Genomic DNA, 11,359 nt, shown 5'->3' with positions numbered 1-11,359 from the left:
AGCAGGCAAAAATACGCGGATAATGGAATTTTCGAATAGTATTAGGTCGTCCGAAAGGTTTCTTTCGTTTTATAAGGAAACAGTGGATACGCGACATTTTACGTTTTATATTATTTTATCGAATTACGTATGATCCATTTTGTTTTATCAAAATAAAGATCACAACGTTCGACAGATTAGCTTTCGTGTTTGTATAAACCAATCAAAAACTCTAAGATGCACCTTGGTATGTTAGCAACGAAACAATATATCGCGACCTTGAGATACCCACAGTTAAAGAAGAAATATGCAAATTCAGTAACAGATATAATACAAGAGTTAACAACCACGAAAACCCATTAGTTACCCAATTACTCGACACGACGGATCAGATCCGCAGACTAAAAAGACCAATACCCTCTAGACCTAAGCATTAGATTCAACTAAAATAAAACATACTATAAACTTTTATAATCCAAGTTACAGTACCACGGCAAAATAATTTACTTATAATTCCCAATGAGAATTGATTGTAAAAAGTCTACCAAATAAAAAATAAAAAATGTTTGTATAAAGATGCATCGTTGTAAAAGACGCGTCTGTGAAAGAAAGACACTTTTCGGACAACCTAATAGAAGGATCGCTCTTCTCGTTTAAATTTTATTCATCGAAATAGAGATGACAGAAATTGTCAAGTTTCAATATCTAAATATTCTACACTTTTAACGCAACGTAGCTCCGCAATTGACCCTCGGCTGACTGAAAATTGATTTTTATTCACGAGCGTCAAATGTCGGATCTCCGTTGCATGCTCCAACTTTCTTTTTTCTTTTTTTTCTTTTTTTGTGACCGATTCGCGGTTGAAGGTGGGGCGAAAAGTCGACCGGTTAAAAAAATTTATATTCTCTGCAGCGATGGGGCTCGAAGTCGACTGGACGGGGTTAGGCGCGTCGAGCTTTTTCCGGCGAGTGTTTACGCGCGCGTCGACTAGGCAAATGAATTTACGAATCTTGTTTGCACCGTGCCTCCCTCGAATCCCATCCCATGTTTAATTCATAGGAAATGCGTGACAGCTCACTTTTCCACGAGCAGGAAATATCCTATCTTCGTATCGAAGACAAGCGCATTATCATTGTTGACATGCTGATGGAACGGAAGTAGTGTTACGAAAATCAAAACGATTTAAAAAAGAGGTGGCAAGAAAAACGAGATAAATTATTCTACGTACTTTTGTTTGTTTCGCTTGGTAATCGCGAAGGGAATATTTAGATCTGATATTTGATATAGCGCACGTGTTTCGGAAATAAGCAACGCCACGATTACGACGATCGATATCGCGGGAAATACAGTGAGGATACAACGAACGAACGTTTATATTTACATTTCTATATTTTCGAAGATATTACAACGAATATGAATAATTTTGATAAACAAAATGTGAATACCACGACGAACGAAGATGCTACGAGCGACGCGAAAAGGCCTTAAATTAGGAAGCTAAAACAGTGGGAAAGCATGCACTGTATACAACGTATATACGCATGGATGTAACGTATAAAATTTAAATAAATTATTATAACTCGTGTTTTTCGTTCAAGAATTCATTTTGTTCTATTAAAGCGGAATAGTAAATTTATGTTCGGGAATAAATTATCCGCAAATACAGGTGTGTGCTTCGATACGTGTTACATCGAACTGATCATGAATACGATGTTGAATAAATCAGCTTGTTAGCACACTTGATGGTATTGAAGAACGCGTTAAGGAAACACGCTTTAAACCCGAATTTAAAAAACAAGACAACTTGGATAATTATAATCGATGCTTGGAAAAGTCGGAAAATAAAAAAGGTCCGAAAATAATTTCTTACATTTTTCTCCCTATTTTAATCCTCATTTTTTGCGTGCTCTTTTTTGCAACATGACGTGCAATGAAAACCCTTTCCCAGGTCAGGCTACGTTTCAGATATTCCGGGCACGGTCGGAGGATGCAGCCTGGATCGAAGATAGATGATCCACGGAATTCTACCGGCGTGGATTCTATCATCGTCGTTGGACAGTTAGCAATCCATACCTGGCCGATTGCCAATCTGGGAAACATTTCTCGATATTCCAATTGCTCCACCGCCATGACCCGTGCTCGTTACCTGTCGATATCGAGAAACTAATGTGCAAACGGGTCAGGCCTTTTCCACGATTCTCGCCGGTGCAGGTCGTTTTTAACCGGTCCATTAGCAAGTAAAACTAACAATGCTCGGATCGATTTTCTCGATATCTCTTTACGCGGCTATGCCTCATTCAGGTTGGCCGATTTATTCGAATTCAAGCCGCTGGAGTTTGAATAACGTAACTTTAAACAGGAATACGTAACGAAATCCGAAGAAGAAAAAGACAGTGCAAGAGACGAAAATATTCGTACGGCTGGTTTATTGCGGAAATATTGGCTTGGCAACCAAGCGATCGCGGATTTTATCGATACCACCTAATGACAAAATCCGCGATCACTTGGTTGCCAACTCGATAGAAAGACGAACATTTTCTATGTTCTTCGACGTACTCGAATATACGTGACTGACATATACACAGGCACTTACGGAAGTTAACGCATGTGCGTGTGTATAAAGCAAATACGATCTGCAGACATGACGAAGCGTCAAAACAATATCAAAGGAATTTTGAACGAACGGGAAGCAGGAAGCTAAAAAATCATAAAGAGCGAGTATGATATTCTAGTACTTAAAGTACTTAAAGCTTCGAAAAGAAAGGAGTCCGATTTGTCGAAACCATCGGAGCGTATTCCCTTAGTAGCACATATTATTATATATTATCGGGGTAGAGAAAGGTGTTCCTGTGAGAAAGTAGAAGATCGTGAAAATAGTCGGCACGATATTTTATACGGCAAAAAATTTGAAAGAAAGGAATGAAATAGCTCTTTCGAAATTACCAAGGGGAACCCTCTTGGTAACTTGTATTATTGGAGCAGGAAAAAGGAGTCCCTAGGGAGAAATCGCAAAAGCTGGTTAAAGAGAGAGATTTCGTGGAGATTCTCGTAAAATTGATCCTCGCGTCTCGTCCACCGCGCCCACCCAACTATTGTCATGGAACTGTGTTTCCACGAAATGTCCTCCATAACGCTGTCCTTGATTGCGTTCTCGTTTTGCAGGAAACGAGCCGGGAACACGGAAGGTCTCGTGACCGATCCTTTTGCCAAAGTATTTTTGCCACGAGGAGCGCCGTTCCGTCCCATTGTTTCCAGCGTTTCCACCTCAAAGGACGTGGTTCCACGAGATTCTTCTTTCAACTATCCAGCGTTCAACTATCAAACCAACAAGTTGACTTTCGCGCAAACTCTATCTATCGATGCGTAAATTCTTCTTAATTTCCTGTTGCGTAATTTCTATATAACCTTCTTTAATCGTTGGCTGTGTAACATTTTTCAAATAGAGTATAACGATCGTAATTGCGATAGTGCACAGTGTAATTTGCAGAGTCAGCGTGTGGTCATTGAAACACGTTAATGACTCGCTATGTGATTTTAATCACGCGATGTCTCGTTTCTTCGATTACCGTGGTGCAAGCGTTAACCAATAGTCTTTATCTGTTTATCGATCGTCTGGAACTAAGCTCGAGGAAAAATATCTCATTATTTTATCGTGCCACTTGCTTTATCGACAGTGAACCTTTAGAAGGCAAAGACTTCCATCGATTCCGTTTCATGCACATATTTTACGTTTATTACATTATGAAGCTATATTTGCACCGCAAGTATTCCAACAGTTTCGTATTATTTAGAAATTTACGAAGAGCCGAGCCTAATTGAAAACCAAGGCTGAACGTAATCTAGGAACGTGTGAAACGTCCAACTGTACGCCTTAATCGTAATGCAATAATTTAACATTTTGATTGTCACGCCGAAATCACATGTTTCACTGAGCACATCACGGCAGTATTTTTATTATTCGAAGCACATAATGACGAAATAATAATAAATTGATGATGTAAGACAACATTCTTCCGCAATGGACCGTTTATCTTATTGGTGGCGTCTTGCTAACAATTGATAGCGACATATTATAACGAGGCTTCGTTTATTTCAACAAACCATTCGCATTCGTTATTTCGTCGTAAGCAAAACGTGCAGAATATATTGTTGAAACGTGTAGACGATATTAGTAAACAGCATTATGATTATTTTTATGATTTCAACGAAACATTCGGCTGAAATGGTAGAGGTCCGCAAAGAAAATTATGTCTGTGATAAACCAGTGGCAGTGGTAGATTACAAGAGAGGAAAATGTGCTGTAGATTTATCAGATTAAATGATAGCATATTCTACGTCACATAGAAGAACCCTCAAGTGGTATATAAAATTAGCTTTAGAGTTACTGTTAAATACATCAATTTCAAACGCGATGATACTCTCTAAACATGCAAAAAAAACAAAAATCAAGGTATCAGATTTTAGAATGGCACTCGAAATGCACCTTACACAGTGCCATTCCCCAGAGCCGTCAAATATACTTATTCGACAAAGATTGCGACACGAAATGCAGAAGAAAGAAGGGCAAACGTATCTGGCACGAAAATTTTTCAGAGAGTGGTATAAAAAAAATGTTAAACGGTTAGGACCAAAAATTGCTAAGAATCGGACCAAAAAGGTGACCGACTATTGTGCAGATTGTATCTATGAGCCACATTTATATTTAAAGTGTTTTAACACAGTGCACCGTTAGATGCAAGACTCGTCCTCATTTTTTTTATCGATGTTCTAATAAAAATATTTAATCGTTCAATGGGGCACTTTTTATTTCAAAGTATCTTCTATTTATCGGTTATATTCAACTTTTCATACAATTTTTATAATTCTAAGAAGTTCAAGCGCTCTGGTCATATACGACCATGATGATTTATACTTAAGATCGAGGCTTTGTCGTTTAATAAGCTAGTTTAAACAAACAGAAAAAAGAAGAAGAACGTTAGTCTCGAAAATCGTCAACGAATGACGATAAATTCTAATCAGATTACTTTCGAACATTTTCACGATGATTGGACGTCGTTGCTTGCGATTCTTCGAATTTCAATCGCGTTTATATCAGTACGTTACGTTTTCCTCGGTTTCTTCGTGAACCTTTCAATTCTTTTCTCAGGCCTGGCCTAAACAAGCGAACTGAGATATTCGCAGAACGTGGTTTCGTTAAAGCGCGCGATCTACCGACACAAAACCCGGGAATCCGAAATATACGATTTTTCATTGTACCACTGAAAAATGTGGATATTAACGCGCGTTATTCGATACCGCGATGGCAGGAAGCACGCCATAACGAAAGCGGATTTATCGCGTTAATTTTGAAATAAACACCTGGTGGCGAGAGGAATTGCAATTAGCGTGGGCAATCCCGAATGCGGTTACCGTAGCGGTTAAACGCGAGAGAAGAATTAGAGAGGAGGGTTAACGTTAGGATTAACGAAAATAATTCGAAGGTGAATCGTGGCCGGCGCTTGCTAATTGTTACGGCGATAAGCCACGCGAAAGACGCGTTAATTATTCGAACTGACGGGTTTCTTGGAAATTCGGTTGGTTAACGAGCTCGTAGCGAGCGTGCACAATGTACGTAACGTACAGAGGGGCTCTTTGTAGGTGCTGTATAGGATGAAAGGCATCTTTTAATCTCGCCTCGGCGACTAGGTCGACGGTTAGAAGAACATAGAGGATGAAGGAACTGGCGTTTCCGTGTCCTAGAGGCCCCTGAGACCGAGGCAAAGGGACCGCTCTACGCTTCCGCTAATGATTAACGTAATCCACAAAGAAATTTCCATTGTGCTCTAGCAAACGTTCTAGGTTTTTCAGTCGGCCACTTTGCACACTTTTCTTTATCGCAGTTGCAAGCTACCCGATAGTTCGCCGGTTCCGCTGCAGGCGAACCTGTTCCTCTGGTTGTTACACGGTGGCAGATAATTATCGCGTGAAGAGGTTGCCAACGAGTCGTTTGCATTTACGATACAATGACTCGTAATCATCGATAACTATAAACCATGACCGTAGAGATAACTTCGAACCAGTTTATCGTTATTCGTTTAGGACGGATGAACATAGGCACCCTTGTTCGTGAGTACCAAGGGCTGTGTGTGTAGTTTAGATAAACCCATAAAGAAAATACCCTGACGCGTGTGTAGTGGATTAAGCTGAAGATTCAGCGAGACTAAACTAATCCAAGCTGCGCCACGATAAATCGCAAAAGTTCTTGACACACACAGACCCTTTCTATGTGTTTGAAAAGTCGCGTCGTCGATTTTACGATATACAGCTGATTGGGAGCGGTGTTCTTTCGTTTGTGATAGCAGGCGAGAAAAGGATGTTCGGAAGGAGGCGGTAGACCTCCCCGAGGACCTGGTGCTGCACGATGCGCCTAAGGTCTACGAAAAATTGTTCACGAGGCAATCTCGCGCTAGGCCAAGCTAAATGGACCTTCGAGGCACTTGAACTTGGCTCCGGTGAAAACGCTTCCATATATTTGTAGAGAATCAATTTTTCAAGCGATTGGACTAGTTTAGCTTGCCAACGAAAATGGTTCCGTATAAATGCATCGAAGCAAATGCCCTTGGATTGCCGTAGCTTGCCAATGGATCTTTAACTTTACGAAAGCATTCGATATGTATGTATTGTGCGCGCTATTCGAAAAATTGAAAGGATTTTCCAGATAATCTAGATCGATGATCGCGATTCGTACGAGATCAGCACGGCGAATTTCCCCTATCGATGCACTTTTTAGTCGAAGAGTTCAGCTGCTTTCAGTGTACACGCTACGGCACAGCAACTACTCTATTTTCCTTTGCGGTTGCAAACTCACGAACCGCATAAAGGGAATCTAAGTATATACACGATCTCCCTTTACCTCTGTTTGCCTCTCTCTTTCGCCTTTCTTCTTGGCATGTTGCATCGCCGATGAGATCATCGAAGCTCGATAAACCAACAGAATTCACCGACAGTTAACCGAAGAGCGTCCTCCATTCTATGGCTATGAATACGTTTTTGTATATTACGTTCGACCGGAAATTTCCTTCGATCGTCTATTATCTTTGCGTTGCTTTTTATCCTAGCAATACTTTGTATTTAGCAACAGTAAACGCGGCGCGACAATCAAGTTATCGGATTACGGCGATAAGAGAAATTAAATAATAAAAAATACTTCAAAATCTATTCGATCGAATTAAAAATTCGGTCGATCCATGCATGCATGCATTAAAACGATAAAGAGTGCGAAAACAGTCGAAGAGTTTATCGAAGAATTTTCCATCGAAGAGCAATTTTCGCTGCAATTTGCAACGACCACGGAGTTGGCGACAATAATTTTCCAATACATCTGCCTCTCTCTGTCAAGGCAAGAGATATAAATCTTTTATAGGAATACGTATCGATGCCTCGATAGTCTTCTAAAATTAGAAAAACATCGGCAATAAATTTGGAATATAATGATATGATCGTCCTATGGGTTTTCTACTTTTTCGGCGTCAAATACACGAAACGAGATAGATCTTCAACTTCTGACAGAAAATATTAAGTCGTCCGAAAAGTTTCTTTCGTTTTAGAAGGAAATAATAAGTGCGCGACATTTTCCATTTTATATTATTTTATCGAATTACGTATGATCTATTTTGTTCTATCGAACTAAAGATCGCAACGTTCGACAGATTAGGTTTCATGTTTGTATAATGATGCGTTGTTGTAAAAGACGTGTCTGTAGAAGAAAGACACTTTTCGGACAACCTGATAAACGTTACCACGAATATCAATAGCTTTATTATCGACAGCATTAAAACGAAATTGCCACGGTGAAAGCAGAATAGAAATAGTCATCGGGTTTCTCTATTACGCTGGGCCACATAATCAACAAGCCGTTACGAATTAGTCTCGCGCATCCGATCGTTTTCTCCAGGGAACCATTGGAAAATCGAGATCGCGCGTAATCAGTGAATCGAATGATGCTGGCGCGAAGAGATCAGCTGCGAGTTGCGACGTATGGTAAGCGACCCTACGTAGCAGGAAATTAGATTCGTCGCGGCGGACAGACGCGCTGATAGCGTTCATTCTTCCCCGTGATAACGAGAAACGAGGTCAATTGCCTTACTTCGTTGACGCCGCGAGATCGCTGTTACTTTAGTATCTGTAGCATTAGGCAACGAAGCGATTCTTCTAATGCCTCGGCCACTATACACGTTCTACGATTCTTTCCTTCTTCTCAATTTCTACGCGTCTCTTCGCTTCCTTTCCCCTTTTTTATACTTACTCTTTCTCTCTCTCTCTCTGATCGAATTAAAGCAAAACGACTTTCGGCTACTTTGATTCCGTTCGAGTAATCCTAACACCTCGCCTTTTCGATTGCCGTTTCAAACAACCACTCCCGTTACAAATGTACTCCCGTTACGATCCGAAACTGTTTCAACGATTTTCCCATGGCAATTGTCTATATCGTATCGTTGATGAACAGGACATAGCGCGGCCGTAAACTCAGCATTAATCGTAATATTAAGAAGAACGTTCTACTCGTTGTATTGGAAACGAAATCTTCGTATACTGTGCTAACAAAATTCTCGTATAATTCCAACGTTTCGTTTTCTGTCCTAGACACCGACAACGCGTAACAAGAAACGTATGAGCTACCACGTTTAGCAAATTTTAGCGCGCAAATAAAGATTAAACGAGCGAATAAATTCGAAATCAATTCCCTTCCTGTGTACTTCTTCAACCTGCCTTTCATTCGTGTTTCGCGGATTCATAAACTCCATAGGTAAAATCGATGTCTACTTTTACACGACTGTATCTTCTACTTTTTTATCGGATCGTGGCATTTCGCGATCCTTCCAAAGCGATTCATAGCGCACAAGGATTAAGCGGAACCGGCTAAGAGTGTGCTATGTTTGAGCACCGGGCGATTTATTTATCTCGGCTGTCTATGCTAATGTTTTCAAACTGGTGGCAAACAGCAAGGCAACGTGCACGCGCATCCAAGTAGTTCTCTCTCTCCGGCCGAACATCGGACAAACTTTGCTTCTCGCTTCTATTGGCTGTGTTTACTTGCAGCCGCGCGTATCGTTTTGCTCGACGAGAAGCACCGGAATCGCGTGTAACGTGGAATCGCTGTAACTCTCGAACTGTGCGGTGCACGTGGATGTTTCGATCAACCAGACACCCGACTCTGGCTTTCACCATCCATATACCCACACAGTTTATCTTTGTTCTCTCTCCTTCCAACCGTTTTGCAACTTCCGCGCGACGAGCTTTTTCCTACCGATTAAGCAGCTTTCGCGTAACAGGTCCGAAAGGTCAAATTTCGGTATCACGTAGTATTCGTTAAAATCAGCATCGGTATTCGTGATCGAGCATTCAAATATCATTGGCAGGCAGTGGATTTTTAAGTATTTATTGGAAATTCGACAGTGCAAAATTTTACCATACCAAAGCATCGATAAAATATCCAAAGGACAGTGTCTTCTGTAATATAATATTTGATGGATGAAATAATTTTCTATCGAGGATCTACTATCGTAATTAAGTATATTCGTAAAAGTATAAATTTGCATAAAATTTGCATTGATCATTAGTCGATCGTAGGTGTTTATGGAAATTCCTATTTTTGTAATTGTAATTTACAAAATGCAGATACAAAAATGTTTAATCCGCCGATACATTACAAATTCTTAATTGTTCAATAAATTGTAAACTGTCGATCTTGTAAAGAGTTTGCTTTGAATATTTTATATACGAAGGGTCCACGGGAAAAACGAGGAATTTTTATGCATTTTGAGTTTGACATATTTCCGTATGTTCCTGCGTGTGCTCTTCACCGCTGGTTATATCGCATTAATTTTCCCAGCTTTACGATAATTATAAGAAATTGAGTTGCACAGGGCATTTTTCATTTCACACGGTTTAACGTGCCATATATTATCTAAAATTACAAGTAAAAGCTGAGGATGATGCAGAATAAAACGAAGGATAAAATGTTTCATCTTCGCGCAATATCTATGAGAAAATACGAAGTTGCCACATTGTATTTATACCGAAGAATAAACTTTCCTTCTCTGAGAAATGTTCAAATTTCACGTTCCTTTCTCCCGTGTACCCTTCGCACTTTTGCCTGTCAAGTGGATTCTACGCGTTCTTTGTACCGTCAAACTTCTCCTAAATACAAAAATACCTGCACTCTGATAATTAGTAGCTGCAAGTATTTTTATGTTGTTTGATAGGGATTCGACGATACTTCGCTCGGTTTCAACCGCAGACTATCCTCGTCCATCTACCTCGCGTCGAAAATACTACGGAGCCGCTCGTTTATTTTGTTTTCAACGCATCTCGCGTTAAGAGGATTCATCGGCTTAAAAATAGCTCGGCACAAAACACATCTCCGGAACAGCTTCGAAGCGAACACGATGCGCGAACGAAAACCGTGATGAAGTCCGTGATGGAGCTTACGACGCGATGGAAGCTCCAGGCTCGGCTTCGTCGCGGTCGAATATCCTCGCCCTGCTGTGTCATCGATGAAATTTCTGCCGCGACCTCTCGTCTCTGTGCGACAGGTAGGTCACAGTTAATGCTGCTATTCTGGATTACGTATTCGCAGTGCGGCGCGACATTTGCATCGAAATTGTTGCAGCGTCGACGCGGCGGCCCGTATCTAGCATTCCAAGTCGGCTGCGTAAATGCAGACATGTGCCCGAGACAGTCGCAGCGTTTGCTAATTACTCATCGATTTTTCTTCCACCCCGCGCCTAAGATAATTCACGAGAAATCTCGCCGCCATGGTAAGGTTCGATGCAGACGAGCCACTTTTTTCCCGCAACCAAGTGTCTCTAAATGGGAATATACAGTGGCTACAGAAGCTATCGACCCGCTGTTGTACTTTTCGTAGCATTTGTATATGCGATTAATCAGATTCGATTAAATCTTTGTATGATTTAGCAGTGCTTCGTACGATTACAGAAATTTCTCGCCATGTCAATGAAATGTTGAATTTACAAAACTCTTTATTGGAAAATTTATGGTATCGTTATAATACTTTTTGTAGTTGCTGTATAGGTAGCGACGAAACAACGCTGGTTGCCAATACGTGGTAATAAGTGTGTAATGTGCGTAAAGTGTGTAATAGAAATGCAGATAAGGCGACTTCGCAATCGTGATAGAATCGAAAAGGAAGTGATATAAATACATGAGCGATTATCGCTCGTAATTATTCCAACGATATACTGCGCTTTTACCGTAAGATCTAAATAAGGAACCGTTGCTATTGTTAACAACAATCGAACGACGAACACTGTTTTAATTGTGTCGTTAGTTTAGAAATTGTACGTGGCTGGAATTTGAATTACTCGAACGATGTACATGG

At 40.5% G+C, this 11,359-nt stretch overlaps 1 protein-coding gene across 1 annotated transcript in view; it reads right to left on the bottom strand.

Moving 5' to 3' along the window:
• Positions 1–11,359, bottom strand: part of Meltrin (disintegrin and metalloproteinase domain-containing protein meltrin) — a 72,153-nt gene that overhangs the window by 17,317 nt on the left and 43,477 nt on the right. The window lies entirely within an intron of this gene.

This window comes from Bombus flavifrons, chromosome 10 (genome assembly GCF_040668555.2).
Source record: "Bombus flavifrons isolate JBK064 chromosome 10, iyBomFlav1_principal, whole genome shotgun sequence".
NCBI classification, from domain to species: domain Eukaryota; kingdom Metazoa; phylum Arthropoda; class Insecta; order Hymenoptera; family Apidae; genus Bombus; species Bombus flavifrons.
The sequence above is the reverse complement of the archived record's forward strand: the minus strand, read 5'-3'. Positions and strand labels throughout refer to the sequence as shown.